Source organism: Oryzias latipes, chromosome 10 (assembly GCF_002234675.1).
Source record: "Oryzias latipes chromosome 10, ASM223467v1".
NCBI classification, from domain to species: domain Eukaryota; kingdom Metazoa; phylum Chordata; class Actinopteri; order Beloniformes; family Adrianichthyidae; genus Oryzias; species Oryzias latipes.
The window spans coordinates 27969269-27996231 of NC_019868.2; the positions used below are offsets into that span (position 1 = coordinate 27969269).

Below are 26963 nucleotides of genomic sequence, written 5' to 3' on the forward strand. Positions count from 1 at the left end.
GGCCACAAGCATCAGCATGAGAGGAGAGCCACCGCTATTAATTATTAACAATTGTCTTGATTGTCTTTGTGTCGCTCCCGCTGGCCTTTGGCATCTCCAGCAGAGGCTGACGGCCTCATGCAAAGCCTCCATTGGGCGATGAAACGAAAGGCTTTGAGTACTGCGGAAAAGACCAGAACAAATGCTCTGGGGTTCATTCTGACCCCGATCTGCTCTTGTGTCTGGATGTGTTAGATATGCTAAACAAGAGATCAAACGTTGCTAAAATACTCTCTAGTCATTGTGCTCCTTATCTATTTACGATTTAAGATTAGTCAGAGTTTAACATGTCAAGCCTAAAGGCATCAAAGCAGCTGAACTGTAAATGTTCAGCTTTACGTTGATAACACGTTCGTGTAATTACAAATTATGGGAGTCTAAAAAAACGTTTTCCAAGAAGCTGAAAACACACATGCTGACAGTAAGAATTGCTTATTGAAGTCTGCAGAAGTGCTTCGCCTTTTTCCCCACGCGTGGCTGAGGAGCATCTGCTGTGTGCTGCAGGCGTCCAATGACACGCTTCATAAGTCGCTGTGTTTCAGGTCGTCCACGTAACTCCAGTCACATTACATGATCCACCTCACGCTTTTATGTCAGCTTATATACAAACAGCAGAGCTAAATACGTTTTTATTTCAGATACTCATCCTTTTTGATGTTAAACTATAGAGTTTCTCCTCTGGAGACTTTTAGCTGTGAGCCAGAATTTTTGTGTGAAGCTGAGTCCAACACAATGCAGAGTTGGGCCAAAAAAACCCCAAAAAAAAACCACCTTGAAATCTTCATTAACACAACGACGTTTGGTGAAAGTGTAAAGACGGTGAAGAACAATTATGTCAAGGTTCAGCTTTAGCCCCATCTGCCCTTACGGGTGGATACAGGCTGTCTGAAAAAGGGTCAAACCTGTCTAACGCAGGTGGCTGGCGCGAAATAGCAAGGTCAAAGGTCGCTCAGTGAGGGTACATTCTTTTGGCTGAATAGAAAAAGGAGCTTAAGGACAAACTAAAGACATGAAGCCCAATGAGTGGCGTTTGTTTTTTACACAAAGGCAAAAAAAAAAAAAGGATTTTAAGAATCCCTAAAAGAGATTCTTTTTTTCATTGGCTTCTTCTCTTTTTTTAATCGTCTACTTTTAGACTTTTTTGCTGCTGTTGTTGAAATCCCACAATGTCAGACTAGTCAACAGATCAAATGATGCTGACGAGGCAAACTAAAAATATATCATGATGTAATTACAGAAAAACAAACAGAGGCCAGAGGAACCTTTTAACATCTAGAGCAGAAAGAACAATTCCTTTCGGTTTGACGGGTTACATAATAGAAGAGTAAAGAGTTTAAAAAACAAACAAACAAACAGATATTTTGTTAGGAGTGGAAAGAGTTGAAACCAGGGAGCAGAACATTGAATGATGCAGCAGAGGAAATGAAGTTTGTTTGAATGTAAGGCGGAGCTTCCCCAGAGTGCTAAGATATGAAAACGGCAACAAAAAAGCAAAAGTCAGTGCTGATTAAAAGTGATGCTCCTTAAGAGGATCTGTAGTCCTCCTGCCTTTGCTCCCTGTCTGTCAGTGATAGCTCCTCTTTCCAGCTCAGTAGTTGGATGGAGGCCAGCCCTTTAGGAGCGCTCAGACAAATCCTGAACCTTAGACTCTGTGGTCAGCAGAGAAACGGGCGATAATGAGAACAGGGCCTCCATTACCACAGCAGGCAAACCTGAAACAAGCTCTCCCTGTGAACTCGCATCACGTCTAAGGTCTCCATCACAGTCTGCTGCTCTCTGGAGGAGAACTTTAAAGATGGAGCCCTCTGCCTTTGCAGGAAAGTGATGACAAAATCACAACCTCCAGGTTTCTGCTGTTGTAACGGAGCAGGTCAAGCCTTCACAGGGCAGTTACTGCGGTGTTCTGAGGAACACTTCTAATGTGTTTCTGTGTTCTAATAACAATTATTTATTTGATTTGAGAACACTTAAAGACGCAGAATAAAAGAATTGTACAAGACGAAACATATCATACATACATACATCAAAATATTTTATTTCTACATAATTTTCTGTTACTAAAGTCCTACCTGGATATTTGTTATAAAACCTTAATAATTGATGCAGTGATTGAAGTCTAAAAAATGTTTGTTTTTTTAATGAAACAATTTGTTTATGAACAGAGGAGGCAAAAACTTTTCTCGGTCGTACATTTATGCTCTTAAGAAACTTAACACGCCCATAAAAAATCAACAAGGAAAATTGACAAACTCTACAATGAAGGAGAAACTTTATCCACAAACTCCACAATAAAAGGAGAAACTTTATTGACAAACTCTACAATGAAGGAGAACCTTTATCGATAAACTCCACAGTGAACGAGAAACTTTATCGACAATCTCCAAAATGAACGAGAACCTTTATCGATAATCTCCACAATGAACGAGAACCTTTATCGATAATCTCCACAATGAACGAGAAGCTTTATCGACAAACTACAAAATAAACGATAACCTTTGTCAACAAACTATACAATGAACGAGAAACTTTATCCACAAACTCCACAATAAAAGGAGAACCTTTATTGATAAACTCCACAATGAACGAGAATCTTTATCGACAAACTCCAAAATGAACGAGAACATTTATCGATAAACTTCACAATGAACGAGAACCTTTATTGACAAACTCCACAATAAACGAAAACCTTTATCGACAAACTATACAATGAACAAGAACCTTTATGTACCGGGGTGTTAGAGATGTCATTTCTGTTCTCATCATTAAGTTTATTTCTAACATTCTTCTACAGTCATCTTTTAATCCTTTATGTAAACAGAATTTACGGTTGCTAGGTGAGGGATTACCAAAATACTCTGAAATAACTGACTAACTGTAACAGACTAAATGATGTCAAAACTTTGGAGGCTATACATAACACGGTAAAATAAAAAAAATTTTTAAGTAACTCCTAAATTCCTATAAAAGATTATACATTGACTTAAAATCTTCTTCCTTGAAACGTTTAGCCGCTCATTCAAGTGACTTAATCAGTGAAATGCAACTTCCAGACTACGCCATCTCGATGAAGGCGTCGCAGGGTGGAATATCCTCTATCACACATCCACTCACTCTCACACTCACACCTATGGACAATTTAGAGTTGCCAATCAACCTATGTAGCATGTTTTTGGACGGTGGGAGGAAGCCGGAGATCCCGGAGAAAACCCACGCATGCACGGGGAGAACATGCAAACTCCACACAGAAAGGTCCCCCATTGATGTTGTGTTTTTCATGTCCCCCAGCCGGGACTTGAACCGGGGGCCTTCTTGCTGTGAGGCAAGAGCGCTAACCACTGCTCCACCGTGCAGCCCTAAAATTAAAATTAAAGACTAAAATTAAAGACGTGTGATTTCATCAAAGGATCACAAGTTAAACCTGTAAAATATTCTTTGGTGAATTATTTGGTTGTCAAAGACCAAAAATCTTTTTTTTAAGGTTTTAAAGCTTTTAAAAAAATCTATCAGTAGACAACAAAAAAATAAAATTAAAGTTCTAAAACCCAGCATGATCACTAACAACTGCAGTGTAAATCCATCTTTCATATCGTCCATATGTATTCAGATCATTTACTTTATTGGTTAAACCGTGTGAAGCCGAATGCACGTAAAATACAAGAAACATTGAATTTCTATGAATAAAAAATTGCTGCTTCCCTCCTTCCACGGTTCCCGTAATCTCTTTTCTTCAGGCAATTTCCTTCTTTCTATAGAGATGCCAAGCAATAAGAGTGTTTTATCATTGACCGCATGTTTCTTAGCTTTCATAAAGACTTCAGCAGTTAGTCTGAACTTGAATCCTTCTGCTTGCCTGACATCCAAAACTTTATATATTTTTTGTAAGAAGAGTCGGAACTAGGGCTGGGTATCACCAATGATTTCCAGAATCGATTCAATTCACCTGAGTCTCGATCGATTCGATGACATGGCAGTTTCCGCACATACTTATCATTTTTCCCATTCTTTCGATCCACTTGATTCGATTCGATTCAATTTTGAATTTACGGTTTACACATTTAGACATATTTGCATAGAAATACAAAAATATTAAATATATGTTTTAAAAATATTCATATCAATCTGACACAGTTTGCATACTGTAAAATGTATTAGTGAAATAATAAACCAGAGAGATTGTTAACACCGCACAGTGTTACATGATTTCTCAAACGGAGAAGCTCCAACAAAAATATGCAGATCATTAACATAACACTGGGCTGTGCAGCTGACCCTGGTGCAGTGTGGTGTGGCTTAGACCAGGCCTTAGACCAGTCACACCCACACAAACACACACACACTGAAGAAGGTTTGGGGAAGAGAAGGAGGGAGGTAAGAATGTGTGCCCTGTCTAGGCTACCCCACATTGGTGGGACACAGCCTGGGTATATAGATAGATAGATTAACATTGTAAAGGCTCTAAACAGAATCGTATTACAAAAATAAATGTTCTGCCTCTCCTGGAGGACATTTCAGTTTGGCCACTAGGTGGAGCTTAAACTCTACCGTTACACTTTATTCCAGAAGATTTTACCAAAAAACGGTGCTTCAGACCATAAATGGTTACTTTAAAAGAATGTTTTCTTAAAAAATTCCTGCCTGTGAGTCTATAAAGATGTTCATCATGTCAGCAATGTATGTTTAGGTCAAACAAGCGTTAGCATTAGCCGTCCTATGGGAAATTCCATTATACGTTAGCATCAGGCTAGCAGACATTGATTCTCTTATGCGTTAGGTCACCTGAAAAGGAAAGGCATAAAAGATCAATCTCTACTTCTATGGATTGATTATTGATTTATTGAGCTCGGATTGATTCCGATTGATTAATCGATTCTATCAAGTCAAAACTGCTTCAATGTTTTGGTTTTTAGGAATTTGGGCTATCTTTTCATTTTATTTACTAAGCGTGAGTCATATGAAATAGAAAATAAAATGGAAAATATCTTACAAATATAAGATTGAAATGTGAATTTACTGTTTTACTGACAAACTGGTATACATAACATCTTGGATCAGTATTTCTGTATTTCAGTCAGGCAAACTCATGCAGTAGAATATATTTATTTTCACATACTTTAATTTTCACATTATTTAAGTTGGCATTCACAATCTTTTCGAGATAATTTTTTTCCATAAAACTTTTGGGTAATAACCCCGAACGGAGCCCACAGGTGGAAGCCGGGGAGGAGGGTGGGGCGACGAATGCAGCGCTTGTGGTAAGGAAGAGAATGAACAGATGCACACCTGGACTTAAATAGGAAGCTGAACAGGTGAGTTAATTAACTACCGCCCTAGGGGAGTAACCGAAGTAAAATACTGCAGAGTCTACCTGCCTGAAAGGCGAACAAGTTCGCTTATTGATGGTTGTTGTATGAAACATGGAAGGCTCTTTGTTTTTGTTTTTTTTGCTGATGTTTTTCGACAGAGCAAACGGGCCGTCCGGCTCATGGTGGCAGTAACTCTTGAAGAACGAAGATAAATGTCATCTGTGATCAAGCATTTTGTCTGTGAAGGTTTAGCGCAGATTTGATGTGAAACAGTAGAGCCGGCAGGGCTGAACGTCCTGGTTTGTTGCTATAAACCTGCTGATCTACTAAAAAAGGGAAGAAAGATCATCATTTCTGTTCATGAGAATACTTCAGAGAATTAGGCCAGATCACACAAAAGCCACTTTTGAGAGTGATTGTCAAACCACTTTAATAAAGATCTGGTCATGTGTGATAACTCTTCACAGGAGGGTTTTTCTTTTAGGTCAGATGGATCCTGGGAGCTAATTGTTGAGCAGAAGAGGCTTAAGTGTAAACCTGAACAAGGATTAGAGAAAATTTCACGAAATTGTTAATAGTTGAGTCAAGAGGAGGATTATAGCAGAGCTGAAACTTGAAGAGTTTGTGAAAATGTGAGGAAAATGCGTAAAAGCAAAAGAGAAGCTGAAGGTGCAACGCCTGGTTTCCTCTTTCTGCACGTGCACAGATTTTCAAACCAGCTGCTTTGTGTGTGTTAGGGAACAATACTGGGGGGTTTATGCTGACGCCGCCTTAGCTGGTCCCTTGTGGATGAGTGAGGTGTCAGGCAAAGAAAAGCACAAAAGACAATAGGAAAAATAAGAGAAAGCTTATTTCCAGAACAGGAAAAACCAGGCCATTTAGAAGAGGTTTGTCCTTAAAGCACAGCTTTGAGATAAAAACTATGACTAAGTGATAAATGGAGAAAACCCGGACAGTAAAGATAACAAGATCCAGAGGGGGAATAAAATGTGTGGGCAAAGACAGAAAGAGAAAATGGGGACACATTTGGAACAATAAGGTGATAGGAGAGGTTAAATAAAATGCTGTGGCTCCTCTTCTACCAAAGGAAGTCAAATCATGTGAAGATGTGAAGAGATAAATGATGGCCGTTGACAGGAGGTTCGAGGACTCTGCGTCCCTGTTTTCCCATCTGTCGGCAATCCTCAGCAGGTCTTCCACCCGCCTCCAGGACCAGAATCATTGCTCTACTGACCTACACTAGACAGGAAGGTGGAACCAGAACTCTGTGGAGACCACCAGGTAAAGCTTGGAGCCAAATGAAAACAGCTGTAGGCGATGACCGATGTTCATTTGGAGGGAAACACCTTTTACTCACATTTCTATTTACTCCAACATACCTTCGAAGCATTATCATGACGGTAGATGAAAGGTAGACTTTGTAACGAAAACCTAAAACGCTCATCTTACAATGTCTAGGTATTGAATTCCCCTTTAACCCCGAAGTTAACATTCTCTCTACGACCATAACTCTTCAACGGTTTACGCAATTGGCATTATTCCAGTGGATTCTGAAGCAGAGAAAACCAGCCTTGGACTGATATGTAGTAAAATGTTTACCCAATCAACATAAACCAGCTCACTCTGTCTTGGAGAAAAGTGGCTTACAGTGTTGCCTACTGGTGCAAAGCCGACATGATCAACTGCTTATGCTGGTGTCAGATCATTCAAATTGATGGTCGAACGGTCGAAGAGTAAAGGTATGTTGCCGCAGACGAGGGTAAAGGATGTGTAGAACATCTGACACTTTTCTGCTTAGATGGTGGATCTTTTATCACAGATGTATACAGAATCCCTCATTTATCATGGGAGTTCTGTATCTCTTCCTTTGGCCATCTGATTATTCCTGCAGGGTATCTGATAACTGGCAGTGCGTAGCTGTTTATTGCCCGGGTCTTGTTCTTGCCATTGAGCTGGCTTCTCAGGTTCTGTTAGAATAAATATATATATAGATGTATATATATAGATATATATATAGACGGTTCTGTACTGCGATCAACAGGCTGTTTGGCTCAGAAATATTCTGTTCTGCGTCAGAGCTGTAGGGATCTTTTTAGTCCCTTAATGTTTGTTGTTGTTCTCAGAAAATTATTTCATTGAATGTAGTTTGAATTCACTTTGGATTAAAAAAAAAAACTTGCGGTGAAGGAACTAGTGCTACTTAATATTTTATATTGCAAACTTTGCTGAGTTCATGTGGAAGTCAGAGGCGCTTTGTGATGTTCTCAAAGATGTGCGGCTGTTTTGAACTCCCACATCAGGTTTGTGTCAGCGTCGCCGTGCGGAGAAGATCTGTTGTTAAAGCAGCACTGAACCACTCGAACATTCACTTGTTTGTTCTCATCCTGACTGTTTACCGCTCTGGTTTTTGGAAGGAAACTCTCCTTGCAGAGCTCAAACAGCAAGGGGAAGGAGACGACCGCAACGGGAGAATGTCGCCTCCCTGTTGCTCAGAGTGACTTAGGGAGTAGGGAGACATCGTTTTATAGCCGGATGGTGTTCGGTTGAATTTCCAGGTCCTTGGAAAAAAACAACAACTCTTTTTCATCAAGGAGTGTTGTTAAAGTGGTCTTTCCTGCAACACATGTTCCAAAAGAAGTGATGCTTCTGTCTGACTGTTATTTCTTCTTTCTTATGAGAGGAGAGCCTAGTGGGGAAGAGCTGAAACATGATGTTCGATTCTTGACCTAGAGCCAACACTGCAGACATGCTGAGCGTGTTTGCAGGAGGAAGGCCAAACTTCTGTAGTATTTGGATGAAACCGCACAGGCATTTTGAATTAAGTCATCCATCGGTGAGATTCAGAATAATAAAAAAAAGTGGCTGGCCTTGAGGAACTAAAGAGAGGTTCAAAATACTTCTGCTTTCCCCTCACACTTAAACTAAAAATGCACTAAAAAATGTATACTGACTGAAACTGAAAGCTGAATAAGTCACAGTTAATCATGAAGAAATGATTTTTTCTAATCTGTTAGTCTTTAATTCATAGTTTTATAAATGAAAGTTCCACCTTCATGTGTTTAAAAGAAGTTTGATTGGAAATTTGAATAAATAATCAATATTTAAGGAAAATTCTGTCAAATAGTGAGCTAAACCAAATGGTGAACTTTTGAATCCAAATCAGATCATTTCTACGTTTTAGCAACGACACTCATGAAGCATGATGCCCGGCGCGGTGTCCATTATCAGAAATAAACGGACGATGTGGCGGCGTGAACCGTCCGGCGCGAAGGACTCCCCAAAGGGCATCATCCTGCCTATACCACCGTCACTTATGAAATAAATAAATACAGAAGGGAATTGTTAGAACATCAATCTTGGTATTTTTAACGTTTCGCCTTTTAACACTGGAGATATTTTTGGCAACAGTCATGCTTTTTGACGTTCTGGAACTGTTCGATTGTTTATGTTGTGGACGTAAATCTGCTAATTCTGAGGCAGAGATAGGCTGCTTTTCTGTTCGCTTTGCACTGTCATGCATGCATGTGTTACGGCACAGTGCGGCTTTTCTCTGCAACAAAATCATCTGATTCATGATGAATGCATTAGCAGTTAAGGAGCTATGGTAGTAAAAGTATGTAAACACTGGAGCTCCGATGTTAAAGGGTTTTCTACGATTATGTGATGGAATTGGAAAAGTTACATTGGAATTAGGAACTACGAAACATGCAGCAGCAAATACAACGTGACTTAAGATCGTTGAAATTTTGTTTTTGTCGCTAAAATATTTTGCAGTTGCAGAGCTAGATAAGCTAATTCTCTCTAAGAGTTCTGGTAAATCGCCTGTCCGTCCTGGGGGAGGATCCCTCCTTCATGTGGACACCCCTGAGGTTTCTTTTCTGGAATCCGTTTTTTACTTACAGAGAAGGAGAGTCAAAGGGCAGAGATGTCCAGTTTAGCTTAGTCTGTTTAGCTAGTTCTGTTTAGAATTCTCCGATTAAATTCTATGTATTCATTATCCTTATGACTTTATGTTTACTTTACAAATACCGGTACGAAGCCCATTGAGACGACTGTTGCTGTGATTTTGGTCTGTATAAATAAAATTGAATTGAAATATTGTTTCCAGGAATCCTTTTCAGTTCCATTTTGGGGGGGAAGAGTCTAGTGGGTTACTGCTGTGAAGCTTTGTTGAAACGTTGTGTGTCAGTCAATCTAATGAATGAGGTCACATCGTTGTATTTTCTTACTAATTAGCTTTCTTCTACACCTAATTATAGCTGCTTTTCCGCGCCAAGCTGCTGTTTGCTTTGTCCTGTCAGGTGCGATCTTCAAAGCAATTATGTTTGTGTCAGATGTGACAGAAATTTGCTTTAGCTCTCTGATGAAAAACGGCTCCTGATGATTCCTTCTGCGGAGATCAGAGGCCCGAAGGGTTTCATTCATTTGAATAATCCAATTCGACAAAAGTGCATTTTTGAATATTTAAAGAGCCGCAGGTGGAGATGCCGAAGCGACGGGCCACATCGGCTTTGATTAGAAGAATAAGTCAGTGGAAATCAGAATTCGGTCTTTACAAGTTTTCACTTCATTTTCAGGTTCTTCTTGTGCTTTTCTCTCAGGTTTGAGGTAAGAACTTTAACACATTTGGAGATAATCAGCAGGTTCTCCAATTTACAGGTTTCCTCTGTTCAGCTCTGAAGAAATACTAAATATTCTTTAGTATTTCATATTTTTCTCAGCAGACTTAAATGCAGTTTCTTCTGTAATGTGGAAAAATGTATCTGAGTAATTCTGCATGTTCTAAAGAAAAAGGAGCCAAGTTTAGAAGCATCCATGAACCCTACATTTGCACTTTTCTGTAATAGTATTCCCCTCATGGTTTAGGTGTTTATGCAGTTCCCGCCTCAGCTCTGCAATAAAAATTCCTTTCATCTGTTCGCGGACGGATTCTCTCGTGTTTCCTGAACTTTCTGACAGATTTTTCCTTCTGTAATCTCTCTGAAGTTTTTAGTCTAAAAATGAATCTAAACGTCTCTTTTTGGGACAAAGATTTATATCAAAAGCTTCGCACAGATGCGTAAACTCACCTAAGTCGACAGAATTCAGCTTTTTATTTATAATCTGGACCACCAAGAAAGAAAATCCCTTCTGTGTTCCAAGACATGAATAAACAATTGTGGATCAAATGACATTCAGAGTGAAATGAACGAACCGGGAAGACCAAACTGGAGGATGTGACCTTCAAGAAAAGCTGTTTCCGCTGCATCGTCTGCGTCGCCTCCTGAGTTAGACTCGTCCTGACTGAAAACCTCAGGGATGTATCGGCAGCTCACACATGGAACCCAGCACCCAAATCTTTGCCCTCTTGGAGTGAAAAGGGTAACTTTGCCCTCCTGCTTCCACGCTAACATCAGGCCTGATGGTCGGACGCTCCTGACAGATTCCTGTTTTACCAAAACCACATTGGCTTCAATCCTCCCCAGGAATCTCTGATTGTTTTTATCGATCGCGTTGGGGGGGATCTGATATCAGGGATGAAAAATGCCATTATTTATACATGAGACCACACTGTGGGAGGGGGGGGGGGGCGGCTTTGCTTTGAAGCTTTTTGAGGGTGTTAAAAATTGAAATAAGATTCAGTCGCTCCCTCCCCAGCATGAGTAGCCACGCAGTGTGAACCGGTTCTGCATGACTCCGACAGCTCGGCAGTTTCCGCACTAATTCATCAAATCCGAAAATGTGGACGGCAACGCTTGCACGGTTAGAGGTTTCATGGCAGGGCATGCCGAAAAGTATCACCTGACATTTTCCTTTTGACTTATTCACCATCATCCTGTCTGGAAATGAGAGAATTGTCGCTCATAAAACAGTGCCGCTCACCCTGCAGCTTCATGAAACATTAAAGGTGTGAGAGGATTGCAGTAAAAAAGATTTCCTTTCATGAACAGCTAATGCTTTAACTGCTACTACTTTATTTACTTTTATTCTTTTTAATTCTGTTTTTAGTAAGTTCGATTTATATTACTTCCATCCATCCATCCATCCATTACCTTTTAGTTTTTTTCTTTCTTTTAATAAATAAAAGTTTCAAGTAAATATTGGTTAAAAATCATAAGGATTTGAGACATCTTTTTGTTAACATTCCTCCTGTTTTAATCCAAAAAAGGGAAGTTATTTAAAAAAAAGAAGCTGAATAATTAGCAACGGACAAACTTAACTGAATAAAAGAGGAAAATGCCAGGCAGCAAACCCAAATGCTTTAGTTACTAACATCAAACATTTTATTGGAGCCTTCCTCCACACTTGGGTTTCACACTGACCTCTAATGCAGTTTAAGTCAAAAACACAACCTTCCCTTCAAACCAAATAACACTTGGTTACTAGTTCCAGCTCCGTTAGACATTTCCTTTCCAAAACTGCATGGATGGTGCATCAGATTGTCTCTGTTAAAGCCAGTTCATCTTAAGAAAACATGAACATTTGCTCAAACATATTAGTCTCCAATCTGCATCATAAACTTTGCCTTTAAATGTGACTTTTCTACAACAAATCTCCTCATCAATCTCTTTTGACCTCTAGCTTTCGCTCTGCTCTGCACAGTCTATCCAGTTATGTGTGAAAGGCCAAATCCCATCATGCCTTTCCCTTGACAGATTCCCATCACGCCACATGCTTGGGCTCCTTTTCAGGCGAAGTATTCCTGCTCTGCTTCTAATGTTCACCACTAGACCGATCCCCTGACTGTCCTGCAGCTCTTTGAAGTTTTTCCTTTCCTAGGAAAGGGAAGCAGTTGGAGGATTGAGGTCATCGTTAGATTCTCAGGAAGTTTCTGCGTGTGGGGAGGCTTTCCATGATTTTGAGGAATTTTAAATGCCCATTTAGTGCGTAAAAAAGTGAGAAGAAAGACGAATATCAAAGACGGGGAGAGCAAGCGGAGCGGGAAGACGGAGAAAAGGAAACTGCAGAGAGCTGGTTGTGGAGGAAGTGGAGTGTGACGGCGAGCTTTGCGATGCTGACTCATCCATGTCGCTGACCTTGTCTGGCGGGGGAAGGAGAACAGTAACGAATATCAATGTTTCCTCTGCTGGCGTGAAGCGGGGAAGGGGGAAATCTGGGCCACAGACTACATGTTCTTAACAATGTTTGACAAACTAGCTGCAGCTCAAAGCCCCTTAATGAATTTGCCTGAAAACGGCAATTAGTGGTAGCCTATAACAAGCCAGACATGGGCACGAACGCCGCACGCACACAATTCTAGTTATGAGTTAATATGGTTGATTAATCAGTGACAGGAGATAATTGTAATCTGTCAACATGTGTTCACCCAACATCCACATGTGGTCCAGAAGGAACTGGAGAAAACTGGTTAGCTTTAATGGTGGTAACCAGTTATAGAATTGGTGTATGTAAGTTTTAGGGTGGTGGAACTTCGTGTCTCCGGAAACAATAGAGATTCTCATCTAGAAGATGAAGGTTGACAGAGGGAGACCTCCTAGTGTCCCAGAGAAAATGTTTGCTGATGTTAAAGCAGAGACTGTAAGGTTGACTTCTGACCGTGCAGAAAAGGATTCTGCATTCATGTGCTGATGGAAGATTTGTTGTTTTTCTGACGTTAACCTGTGTTTGCCAAGTCAGATATTTGCACACTACCTCACAAATTTGCACAATCGTTTATTGTAATGACAATAAAATGATTCAGATTCTGACTTATCGGATCCTTCCAACACCACATGAATGCAGCATTTCTCAATGTTTGCGTTTTTCAAATCAATCCATTGATGCACAGTTTTGAAATAAGTCCCAAATGTTCTGTTTTAAAATACATACAGTTATTTTGAATCAAAATGTAATTAATGTTTTGGTCCAGATTCCATGTTATTTCTTGACCAAAACCCTCCACCCATCTGCTCCTGGTCCGGCCTGTCTGTCCAATTTTAGAACTCTTTGTGGCCCACGGGTTAAAACGTTTGCCCACCCCTGCTCTAGTCGTTAGTACTGACGGCGTGCAAATGCCGCACACGCCGTGAGCGTCTGTAGGATGTCCACACGTTGTCTAACGTTTTTATTTCTAACAGTCAGGCTGCTGCAGGGAGCGTGCACGTATCACGTGAACAGCCCTAACTCCTTTTGCAGTCTGAAAGGTTTGGGAGGATGGAAAAAATGACAAAATAAAATCTGTATGACACGCCTGCGCCTCACCTACCTCCCCCTTCCTCACCCGTACGTGTTGCATAAGTGTTCACTACGACCTGTCAAAAAATGTGCACGAACATTTTCACCGAGCACCTCTACGACCTTGATATTTTGTGCTGGTCACCTGCCTGTCCTGTGCAGGTTTGACCATTTTTCACCTGCAGACAGCCCGTATCCAAAGCTCTGACCTGATTATTGTGCAGCGTTCCTCCTTAAAGTCTGTTAGATTCACTGGACAACATTAAAATGAAGATAGTTTGCAGAACGTTCGATTTTTGTTAAAGTTTTATCTGCAGGCTAAACGGTTCAGAGAATACTTTCATCTTGGCTATAAGTAACATTAGATTTAGTGCCGTACGCGTCCAAATTCAAATTTGTCCTTTTGTAACTAATGTTTATGGTGTGGTATGCATACGTAATGCTTTTGTTTCATTCTTATTTATTTTAATAGGTGTTCATTTTACAGTTAGATTGCACAAACAAAAAAAAAACCAAACAAACCCCATACCTGCTGTCAGATTTACTCACATGAAAAACAAAAAAGAAATGTCTGGAGAAATATGAACCTCTCATCCTATAACCCTTTTTTTCTCATTTGAGATGGTACAGCACGTCCCTAATCCCGTGTGTCACTGTGGGTGGGGCAGCATCCTTCCACTTTAAAAGAATTAGGCGTTGAGCCACAAGAGTTGAAAAAACAATTAGTTCCAGACTCCTAGTAGGCAATTTTAGGGTTTTATCCCTAACCACAAAAAGGAATAACAGTTGACTTAAAGGAACTTTAGTTCCAAATACAGCAGTCACTTCACTAACTTTACCCCCAAAAACTTTTTTTTTATGACAAAACCAAAACACGTGAATCAGACCAGCCTCTCCAGTTTCACATTTATCACATGCAGGGTTTCTTTTTTTTAAATTAATGTCTTTTTTTATCAACTGTTGTAATTTTTCGTATACTGATCTCAACTCTTCTGGACGCTGTGCTTTTTTAATGTAGTGGGTCTGTGTACTTTTCTTTTTCTAAATACTAATCTATACTTTTTTTGGCATGGCTGGACGGTAGAGTTTTGTTTTAATCCTGCCACAGTTGTAGGAAGCAGTTAGTTCTCTTCTCATCTTTGCAGGACATTTAAATAAATCTGATAATCCAGGAATTTATTATTGCAGACAGAACGTTTTAATTATAAGCTACATGAGAAATGGTCCTTGTAAAGTGATGCAGATTGATGAAATGTGTAGCAGGAGCGTCTCTGAGTCTCCCATGTGCTGGGATAAGTCGGTGTGGTTGCATCAGCGGTGTCCTGTGGCTGTTTTCAGAGCTGGTCTGCAGCAGCAGCTCGCTGAAACCTTCTGACAGGCTGAATGTGCGAGAGCCGTCCTGAGTCACGCAGGACTCCACACGCGTCCACCGCCCCGAGTGCCTGGCTCAACAACACGCGGCCACTTCGTGTTTATGAATCAGTACTTTTCTGCATGCGACAGGAGCAGCTCACTTGGAAAATGAACCTTTCCTCTGGAGGCTGAACGGCGAGCTGGTCTGTGGCAGATTCTGTGGAACCCGCGAGGAGGAGAGAGTTCAGGAGGCTAAGTGGACCTGGAAGGTGCAGGATGGGGAGGAAGCTGATGTCAGAACGAGTCAAGTTGTTTCTGTGGTTGAAATGAAGTTTGGCATGCAGGCTTGTTTTGTCACAATAAGAGCCTCCCTTCATTTCCGCTCCATGCATGCAGAAGAATTTAGTAATTGGTTGAATGCTGTAAATCCTTCAACCCATTGTTTACCTGTTTCTTTATTCTATTATCTTCCGTCATTTTTTTGTCTCTTAAATCCTTCTCCAATTTTTCAGCTATTTTAACCGTTCAACTATTCAAATGTTCAGCTCTTTCAGCTTTTTCCAGTTGTGACTTTTGGTCCTTCAAATCCTTGAACTTTTCCAGATATTCCAGGATTTCCAGGATTTTTGTTTCCATTGGAATTCATGGGGAATCCTTGGTGCAGAAGCTCGCTGGTTCGGCACTTGCATTTTTCATAAAGATATTTTTATTTTATTATTGTGCGGTTTTCACTGTATTTATGATCAACTTTGATGATTTATTTATTTATTTTTGCCAATTTTTTATCCTTTAAGTTTCATTTTCATTCAGCAATATAGCATCAACCCTGCATGTTCTTCTGGAAATGCAGCTCCTTCTAGTTATAAGTAAACTTGCTATGTGGAGTTTTAATGAAACATCTTATATTAACAGAAAAATGCAGCCAAAAATAATTGATGAAACACAGACACTGCTCCATGTAGCCATCAGGCTAAAAACATTTGGCGGTAGCTCCTCCTACACACGTTTTGGACATGTATTTTCAAAACCTTAGCTTTATCTTCCACTGTAGATTGTTCCGGATTTAAACATTGTGATATGTTTACTTCTATGGGATTCATGGTGATACCTGAGAACGCCATCAGTCATTTTTTATTGACCTCTGACCTCAGGAAGAGGCTGCCATCCCCAAAAATCACCTTTAGTAGCTTCTACAAATTCAATCTCCTCCTAGAGATTTCAATCCATCACCTCCTAACTCCATGAGCATCACCGGGAAACCATTTGGGAAATAACGTTTGTTGTAAAGTTCGCTAACGGTGTTGGCGTGGCGACCTCGCAAAAGGTGACGTTCCCCTGTTCCACGTTTTTACAGGATGAATTGTTGCTGAAGCTCAACCTAACAATATAACATGCCATATGAGCATATTAGGAATGTAGGCGTGGTTTACAAAAACTTCTGTTGCCAAGGAAATTCAAAAAATTACTTTTGCCTATTCTTATAAAAACTACATAGACCTGTTTGTCACCCCCAGACAACCAAAAAAAAATAATGGTTGCTATGGAGATAAAACCAACAGAAAAGCCACCATTCAAAAAAAAAGTGTTTTGTTTGATCAGTGTGTAACGTGCAACTCTGACCAGGCTGGCAGGGGCAGACGGGGAGATTGAGCGCCGCTCAGCTATTGAGGACGGGTCTAAAGGGGGAGGCGGGGACCTGGATTTATTTTTGTTCAAATATTATTATCTCCCTTTGTCTCTTTTTTACCTTCTGGAGGAAAATAAGGTGAGAAATGACTTGAAATGCTGATGAAAGGACTCAAACCCGAACACAGCGGAGAAAACAAGGCAGCATTTGATGATGTGACATAAATGTTTTACAGGAAAAAAGTAACGAGTTTCCCACAGATGTGCGGCTTCACTTTATGAAGCTATGAGGTGCTCTCAGACTGAAGTCCCTTTGATGCGCTGCCACATCGGAGCTCTTCTCTTTGCTGCTTTTGCCCGTAAGTGGGGAGAGGAAAGGATCCAGGACTTTCTTATGTAAGACTTGATGTCATCTCCATTTTCCCTCCAACCAGGATCTTTTTCTAATTAGACGCTTTACCCCTTACATGGCATCAGAGCTGCAGTGTAAAATCGTTGTCATTTGCGTGCTCCTCATCACATCTTTGCTTTCTCGTTAGTTCTTTTGTGCGACGGAACAAGGAGACGAACCAGCTGCAAACGAAACGCTTGGAACCGGCATGAAGGGATGAAGGAACGTTTGTTTTTTTGTGGGGATTTTGTGTCGGTTTACCAAACCGGTGGACATGTCCCCTGCTCTGGCTGGAATAAGAAAGACAACTATACGCTGTGAAACAATATGAACAAAATTGAAAATCATAACACACCAATTAACAAAATTTCAGCAGATTCTGAAGTGTAGAAAAGCACCGTGGCGCCGTTAAGCAAACCCAATACGTCGTGCTGCGTTCACACCAGTCTCAACAACGCGTGTTCAAACGGCCACTTCCAATGAAAAGTCCATGTAAATGTGCATATCTGAGCGTTTCAGGCTTCCACATTAGTAACTCCCTTGCTTACGTGTCGCTATGCAAGTCTTTAAGTCTGTTTCGGACGACCTACAAAATGCGGAGCTTTCCAACGCATGTTAAAAGTGAATTCAGTTCAACTTTGACCAATCGGGGACTCGGATTTGGCAGTGACGTGTGAGTAGCGTCCCTTTTTATTTCACAGAAGTGCCAACTGTTTGAAAAGTGATCGTGGAGGCAAAAAGCCGCGTTCAGAACGTTCTTAAACGAGCCCGATGAGTACGTAGCATCAGAATCAGCTGATTCACCTTCATTGCTTAAATGGTTGAAGTCTTACGGTATGTCGAAGAGCGTGTGTCATTTCTTTGTCTTTCTTTGTCTTTTCACCAAACGAAGAGGGAAATCCTTTTGATTAAAAATGTTCTCCTGCAGAACACCCAGATCAGTTGATTCCAGGTTCTGAAGCCGTCTCTATGGCAACCACTCTCTCCAATCAGGAGTGAGCTTGTTGGAAGGCCACACCCCTACCACTTGAAAACAGGCGACAACAAAATGTGTCCATCAAAGGTGTGATGTTAGACCACCTACTTTATCTGAGGCGTCTGATTGGTCAGTTTATAACTTGAACTATGGAAATAATATTATGAAAAAAATTAGGATTATCAAGAACAAGTTAAAGAAAAACATGTTTTAAAAAAAGGCGTTTCGTTTCTTTATAAACCTCTATGGCAGAGGAGGGCAAACTACGGCCCGTGGGCTGGATCCGGCCCGCCTCCATGTAGCTCCAACTGGTGCTTGGTTCGGGGATATTTTAGAATGTCCGTCATTATTGCTTCGCGGCTGTGTAGATGCTACTTGGCGTCTATCTTCTTCGCTGGTATGTGTGCTCAGCAAGGCAGTTTTGTGTTTGAGCGCCCCCAAGTTGTGTTTTACTGTAACTTCAGAAGCTCCAGACACGTGAGCAAAAGCGCCATTCTCACTGGTCGAATAGATTTCGACGCGACGCGTCGAAAAAAAAAAACGAACCCGAGGCGTTTGTTTTTTTTGACGCTTTAACGCGTGGCGTTTTTTCGCGTCGGTGTGCACAGTCTCGTTGGTGCCCTTTGTTTAGTCACGAGGCGTTAAACGTCGGCGAAAATCGCCGGGGAAATTCGTCCCGGTGTGAACAGGCCTTTAGATGTCACAGTTCATCTTTCCCGGTTTAGCTCATTCTTTCTGAGTGATCATGCTGCTTTTTTTAAACTGCGCACCCTGTTCTGTGTCCTGATTGGCTGGAGACCTTGTCAATCAATCTCCTCAGTCCGTGCCGTGTCTCCTGTACAGAAATGTGGAGCTCTTCAGATCAGAAATCTGTGATCAATCAGATCTTTGTTTTCATTCTAAGATTCTGGACCTAATTTCTAGGAAGGTTTAAGAATTTAAACAAGAGAGAAAAGGTGAAAATATTTATGTTTGTGTGAGAAAATTGTATTTAGGCAGTGAGGAGTTTTACTGCCATCGACGTCTGTAATCATTCTCCGTGGATTTCACTGATCACGGTTATTTTTAAAACGTAACTCCTTCAATACACGAAGGACTCTGTACTGGTAAAAAGGTAACGCAGAAATATGTGTAGCTGCAGCAGAAGACATAGAAACGAGCTTTTTTAATTTTTACTGGATGAGAAACGCGCAGACTGAGACGTGTGATGATGAGCTCAAAATCTCTGCAAAATTTATGACGGGCGAGGATCGACTATTGTTTTTTTAAATTTATGAGTATATTTTTCCTGAATTTTTGTCTTTGAAAATCATAGCGTTATCTGGTCATTGTTTTCTTTCATAAATAATGTTATTTATTTTATTTAAAGGATCATGAATGAATGAAACTTTATTCATGTAGAACTTTACAACTTCTTGAAGGTACCAAAGGTCTTCACAAACTGATCTAAAATGGGAACAAAAGTTTTAAACTAAAAACTCTACAATATTCTGTTTTATAATATAATTTTCAATCCAAATGTTTTCATCTACATTCCATGTGATATCATTCTCACTCCACATATCTGCTCCTGGTCCGGCCCTTATATCCAATGTGGCCAGCGAGTTAAAATAATTGCCACCCCTGCTCTATGGGATTCTGGCTAGGATCCTGTTTGGAATGCCAGGGGGGGCGTGGTCTCTCAGTCCAGTTCTCATATACAGTCAATGGGTAAGACCAAAACAACGCCTCTCCCCTGTAGACCACCTGGAAACCTTTGACCTCCACTGTGAAAACACCGATTATTACTAAAAGCTGGCTGGTCTCTTTCGTGCTCGGCGTCCTGCCCGACCACCAGTCACCGCAGATCCAGCAGATTTCTTCTTCAATGTCTTGGGGGAGGAAAAACAGCCATCCACGTCTGGACTGGGATGCACTGATAACAAAGCTGCCAATTCCCTGTAATAATCACTCTGACAATTGAAGGAGTATTTCTCCTCTGACAGCGTGACTCTGGCTTCTATCGATTCTGTCATTTTTTCCCACCCCCAGGGACACAGAAGGTAATGTAGTTTTAGGTGGAGCTAACAGTCTGTTACTGCATGGAGTCGGTGATAGGCTGTGCCTGAAGGAGGACTGACCTTTAGAGGCCTTTCATTCTGGGGTCTGCGTGTTTGCAGACAGTTTGCTGGATCTCCGCGCTGGAATCTCATATTATCGGCCCTTTAATTAATCCACATCGAGGATTAACGACTCCTCACTCCCCGCTTCTGGTCTTTGCCATTAAAAGAGCTTTATTCACATTTTACTATCAGATGAGTCATGAAATCAGCTCTGAGGGGGCCAGTGAAGGCGGTTCAGAAAGACCCCCTCTCAAATTAGAGCTCTGTTGTTGGTTTCAGGACTTCATCTGGTTTTTTAATCATGTTCTCTGAGGGAATTTCTGTCATCGTCTCTGCAAACAGGCCTCAGTGGTTCTGAATTTACAGAAAAAACAAACAGTTGCAAACTGCTCTGCTGAGTCAGTGGACCTCAGAAAGGCTCCGATCATCCAAGCAGGTCTTCAGGTGGAGCGCTGATGAAACTTTTTAGCAGCCAGCAGAAGTTCGCACTCCCACTCACGCCAGTCTTTTCCCAACACCCACGCCTCCTGCTCCGTTTCAAAGGAGTCGCCGTGGCAGCGCAGAGACCTGCAGCTTCGGTGCTTCCTTAAAGAACACTCTAAAAAAATTCAAAGGCCTACAGAGAAACGGCAGAAAGCTTTTCCAGAGGTTCCTTTTAAAACCTGACTCAGAAGCTGCTGCATGTTGGGGATGCATTAACATGCTTTCATGCTGCTCCTACACCACATTTCTGTTTTTCTCTCTGCAATAAATATTTTTAGACTAAAAATGCTTCTATTTGTTTGAGAGATTAAAACAAAAAAACAACATGAACCGCATCCAACGTTTTCCGTTCAGATTTTTCATTTCATCTACCGACAAAAAAAAGAAGCTTTAAGGTTCAAGTGTAAACATTATATAACACCTTCTCTTAGAAAACATGTTCTTTCCCCTTTGATAAAAGTAAATGCCAGAAGCAAACTTCAGGTGCTTGTGTGGGTTTCCACAAAGAAAGCGCTGTGTTTGCCCACGCGTCGCAGCAGAGCTCAGACCGCCGCGGACCGCCCCATCCAGCCGGGGGAAGGCGGAGCCTTCTGAGCTCGGAGGAACGCCATGAGATGGGGGGGGAGGAAAGATTTGGTTCAAACCAAACTCACAGATATAAAGACTACGAAGAGAAAGGAACATCCAAAATATCTCATCTAAAATACTGAAGCAGCGATCTGTAGAAAGACGACGGCAAACGTAAGAAAGGAGATGAAAAGAATATTTAAAAAGGTGACAAAGAAATTATGCTGGAAAACATCAATCATTTTAACAGGAGACAGAAATTTTTCTTCTTTCAATGAAAAATAATTACAATTGTCCAAATAAATTGGAAACATCTTTTATAAAATTCTTCTTCCTCTTCTCCCATCAGGGGTCGCCACAGTGAACAAGTCGCATGGTAAACTTGGCAATGTTTTACGCCGGATGCCCTTCCTGACGCAACCTTCCCAAAGCAACCGGGCTCGGGACCGGCACAGAGGTAGAGAAGGGAACAGGGAGCAGCCTGGATTTGAACCCTGGTTTCACATAACAACATAATTGGGGTGAAAATAACAGGTTAAAACATAAATGTGAGAAAATCTAAAAGTAACGGATGTTCAAATACATTTTAACCAATTGAATTACAAACAAAATGAGCATTTGTGAGCAACAGTTGGGTTCCACGTCAAGGAGCAGAACCACAAATGTAATATTTGCTTTGAAGAAGCTTCAGGAGAGGAACAGAGAAGGTCAGAAGGCTTTTAAGTCTATCGCTGGAAACGGAAAGAGGAGGAGCTGTGGTTTGAGGGAGAGAAGAACGTTGGAGACGTTCAGGACATGGATGAGAGCTGGGAGACAGTGGTGAGATGTTCTGTAGGTGAGAAAAAAGAGCCGAAGACAAGGATGGATAGAACAGGGCTCCAGCAGAGGAACAGATGTTCTGGAGATCAGTGCAGGGAAGCAGATGGAGATGTTTGGACAGAGGAAGAACGGTGATGATGAGGATGGAGCTACCAGGAAGGAGGCCAAAGGAAGACCAAGGAGGAGGTTCAAAGATGTAGTGGTTGGATGGAAACAATCACTGTGGCGCCCCCTAAAGGGAACAGCTCACTAAGAAGATTGAAGTCTTTTCCTTGATGTCAATCAAAAACAAAGTAGGATGTTGATGTCGACCCAGATTGAAGCGAAAACGCATCACATTTTGGTCAGACAGCTGTTCAGTTTTCCACTTGCGCTGCAGTTCAGTCATTTTATGTCTGTTCTGAATGATTGAAAAGTGAAGCAGCAGGTGGAGAACATGTTCCTGACTGTATCCGTGTCATTTGTCCACCGTCACATCATCACCAACACAGATTTCAGCCACACTGCCGCCTTCGTGCCAAGAACCCCAAGCTATTAATCCAGCAAAACCAGGAAATGTCGTGAGTGCAAACATTTTCTGCCTGGCTTGTCCCATCAGGAATCAAACCACCAAACGGTTGGCAGTATTTGGTTGTTACGGACACTGGGCGGATGGTGAACAGCAGGATCCACCACCTGTGGATGGGGAGATTACTGCAGCGAAGCGTGTGGGGACATACATGCGTTCAACGGTCCTCGCTCATCACGTTTACCGCTCATGGCGACTTAAGGAGGCTGTTCTTCCACTGCTTCTGCACCTGTCTTGAACGACTCATGCTGATTTTTATTTTAAAGCTCCTTAACATTTTAATTTCACTCCAAAGCAGTGACAACAGAAGTTTAATCCCAAAATATTGGCAAACTAACCGCAGCGTTAGATGTTTATCTGGTTTTTGACATCAAAACTCAGGAAAAAAAAAGTAGAATCTGACTAATTCCCTGTTCACTTTTTTTGACGCACTGCTGTTTTTACTCTGTAGCGCTGTGGGGGCGAAGTGCAAACAATTTCATGGAACTGGGTTTAAGGCTGGACGATTTCTCGGCTTTTAGCGTGTTAGCTTGTCATTGGACGCCGCAGTTGGCCTGCGTGGAAAGCCAGGGTCTGAATCTGGGGGGCACAACAATACGCTTCATCCATAGTGGGTGTTTGGGCAAGACGCTTCACATGTCTGGGTCCCCCTGTACCGGTCCCCAACACGGATAAATGACAAGGTTGTATCAGGAAGGGCATGCGGTGTAAAAAATCTCTCCCAAACTGCCCGTGTGAATCAGTGAAAGCGGATTTTCTGTGACGACTCCTGATGGGAGATGTCTAAAGCTGAACACCAGCTTCTTATTGTTTTAGAGCTGGGGGTCTTTCAATTCATTTTTAGATGTTTTTGTTGAGGGTATACAAGTGTAAAGTTAAGTGTGAGAAGATCATCTGTACGCATGTAGAGGGAGATTTCAGCCTGGGATTTTCAAGAGGTTTGTGTCAATTTTACATTTAAAAACCAAACAAAAATAAAAAAGTTTTCTTTAAACAATCTTTTGTCCTAAAGCTGTACTAAGGTCTTTTTTATTTTAAAGATGAAAATTGGGTTTTTAATATGTTCTAGTGAGAATTTTCTGATGAGAGACGACATAGAGAAAGAAAATGAAGCTTCAAATTGTACATCTGAGGGTTTTTTTTATTCAAAAGTTTGTAAAAGACCTTATTTGTGATGTAGAAAATACTCTGGGCGGGGCCACAAGCTCCCTGCTTCGCTTGCAGACAAATAAATCCATGAACGTCTTTGTTTTCCTCGTCTGAGCTGGAATCTGGACCTAAACCGTACGGCTGCATAGCTACGATGTTAATCGCCATTTTTGTTGCACCGGTAATGTTAGGTGGGGGGTGTGAGGGGCTCGAAGCTGGTGGGACAGCGTGTAAACAGAGTTCTCTCAGCCATGAGGTGGGGAAGGTTCTTTAAAGCTAAAGGCTAAGAGTCCCGCCCACAACTCAGAGGTGAATTTCTAATGAACTCATGCCGCTCTGCAGAAACTATGTCCTAGAAAACAACACAGGTTGTTGGATTTTGTCTAAAAAGAGCCTCGCTGGAATCAAAAGACCACTTTGAAAATAGATCAAAAGATGATCAGAGTGGGACTTAAAACACAAACGTTGTTTACTGTCTTCAGTACAAAGTCACTTCCTTGGACGTATTAGATTTCACTTGATGTTAATAATTTGCTCCACCAGATAAGCAGCTTCGCCACAGCACGGCTTCAAGTGACACCGAGGATGAAAGCAGCGGCCTTAATGCAAGTTTGACTGAAAGCTCAGTGGGCGTCGGCCGCGCCTGTTTGATCCCCAGGCTTTCGGCTTAACTTTGTTCTGTAAAGCAGACAGTCGGCCCTCTGCAGCTGCCAGAGCCCCGTCGGCCCCCACTGAACAGTCTCGGACAAACCCCCGTGTGTTTGGTGAAGATATATTTGTGCAGATTGTTGATTTAACCTGTTTCCTGCTTGGCTCTCAATCCTACAAGTGTTTTTTTATCTCCATGAAAGTCCCCGCTGCTATGTTTTGCCAACTTAACATATTGACGAGAGCGGCCATCTTGGATGCTTTTCAAAAAAGCAGAGCAGGGGAGGTCAGTTGTTGCTTTTCGTCGTCGCCAGAGATCTACAGAAATCAGCGCAGCATGGAGGCCGCAGAGAGCCAAGAGAGAGCCGTTATCTAAGAGGAGACGACGTCACCAGGAGTATTTTTAGGAGGCTGAGGTTCCTTTACATAATCAGCAGCAACATTACACCTTTACTTCAGGATTCCATGTGTAAACGTGTCTGCTGTCCAGTAGTGACAGAGCAATGTTGAGCTATGCTAAACTGACCAAAGCATTAAATAATTATGGTCCATAGCAACCATACGAAGGTTTACAAGCTCAGGACTGAAGGAACCAGTGGACACATTTGGTCTGTGTTATCAGTCATGTGATCCCAGTGTTTTGTTAAGAACCGTGGAATACGGCGGCAAATTCACTTGTTAATCACCTATTTTGACATTCATACAATTAAAGTTGTCACATTTGGGTTTCATTAGTATGTTTCAGACTGAAGTGGACTGTAGAAACTCCAAATATCTATTTTTTTTTCCATGAACTTGAGGCTTTGTTTGTGCATTATATACATAAGTATTGGTGTTTTTAACACCGGTAGCTGTAAATTCATGTTTTAAAGCTAAACTTGTATGGATAAATGTTTTTTTTTGACAAAACACAGTTTAAACAATGGGACAATCCTCTGAACTCAGCCTTCAGGTTTAATTCTTCTATTTGTTTTACTGTTTAATGGCCTTCATATACATTTTTCTTTCGTGTTTTCTCTCACATCTATACTTCAATGCATGTTTTTACAAAGTTTTTCATCCAAAAAGTGTCCAAAATAAGACAAATGTAAGGAAGAAACAGAAAAGACGTGAGCTTTTCTCAGAAATTCTCTCATAGATTCGTGTTTTCAATAGATTTTTATAGTCAAAATTTACCCAAAGAAAAGCCAAAAACAAACAAACAAATGTGATCAAATTGAGATATTTTCCTTTGTGTTTGTAGACGAACGTCACATTGTTTATATATCCAATCTCTTGTTCCTGCGAACCCATTTTTCTGTGTCTTTTCATGCCCAGACTCCTTAAAACTTTAAAGAATCCTTTCTGGTTAATGAAGACACCTGAAAGCCTGAATGGATATAATGCTGCAGAAAAGCTCCTGTTTCTATCTTTGACAGAACAAAACAGTGTTTGCTTTTAAAATCCCTCACAAATGGGCAGTGGACGTCGTCGGCACAGCCATCGTGCAAAATGTAGGTGCAAAGATGGGGGGGGGACCGATGACTCATTTCCTCACATCACAGCGTCTGCAGAGGTGGAGATGAAGCCCATCTGCGGCGTGCTCTTGTTCTGCATCTACATGCCCGTTCACTCGTTTCGGAGCGTTTGTTTGCAGCCTGCGCTCTCTGTTGCACTTCAAAACTCATTTTCGTTTTTTTGGATTGTTTGTTTAGTCAGCGGGATCTCATGCCCCTTCCCTCGGACGTTTTCCCTTTACAACCGGGACTCGTGTTTCAGTCATTCGGAAACTTTAAGATTGAAAACCTCAGAGAGAAAACGGTGGTTTCGGGGGGGGGGGGGGGGGCAGAGGGTGGGATGGGGGCTGCACACCCCCCTCATGTGGAGTGTCACAATAGCAGGTGGCGTGTCTGAGCATCCTCATCCTCAGCAGGACACAACGCATGGCTGACTCCTTCTGCCCCTCGCTTCACACAGCAATGGGCCCGGCCAGTTTGTGTTTCTGCCAAGCGCACAGCTGCTGACCCCCGCATGCAGCTCGTTTCCACCCGAGTGCAAAGTCCAGCCTTTGCCTGGAATTCAAATGAAAAAGTTCTTCTGCAGAAGACCAAAGTTAAAAACAGCCAGAACTTAGGATTTAGCTAAATATGTACTAGAATATCTCAGCTCCCAAATAAACGGTCTTTCAGGCTGAACCCGTATGGGTTCTGCTGGTTTTTGGGTTGTCCGGGTCCGTGGAGGGTCATAAGGAGGAGCGGCTGCCTGGAAGGGAGAGTGCAGGCGTTTCTTTTGGTTCCCTTGAGGCTCGTACTACCACCTTAAGGGACAGCAGGAAAATGGAGCGTACCATTGTGAGTGGTAGACCTGCACAATTAATCGCAAATATATTGTTACTGCGATATCAAGCTGTATATCTCAAAAGTCTGCAAAAATTGGGATAAATGGTTACCTTAAATGTACTAAAACAATCTTATGGCAGCTTGAAGTTTTTAATGGATGAAATAAACCACTTTATGCATTTGACCAATCAGATGGAGGACTTTGATGTTAGAAGCTCGTCTCCTAAGTAGACGAGGGCCATTTGGAGTATAACTTAAGTTATGTTGACTCTATTCGTAAGCCTACACGCATGACATACTGTATGGGTGATGCTGGCGTACGGTGTCTTTACCACCACCACCGCCACACTCTTAGCGAGGTGCGAGTACTGACTCCTTACTTACCGCGCACCAGTGCACCTGCACCCCGATTGTTTCATTTCTTATTTCTAACAGTGAGGCTGCAGCGAGGAGCACGCACTTGTCAC

The 26963-nt window shown here is 41.6% G+C and overlaps 1 protein-coding gene and 1 long non-coding RNA gene across 4 annotated transcripts in view; one reads left to right on the forward strand and one right to left on the reverse strand.

The window, feature by feature from the left end:
- The window catches only part of LOC110015789, a 154217-nt gene that overhangs the window by 94427 nt on the left and 32827 nt on the right, over positions 1-26963 (forward strand). The window lies entirely within an intron of this gene.
- LOC101172174 (complexin-1) overlaps positions 1-26963 on the reverse strand; it is a 53115-nt gene that overhangs the window by 6314 nt on the left and 19838 nt on the right. The window lies entirely within an intron of this gene.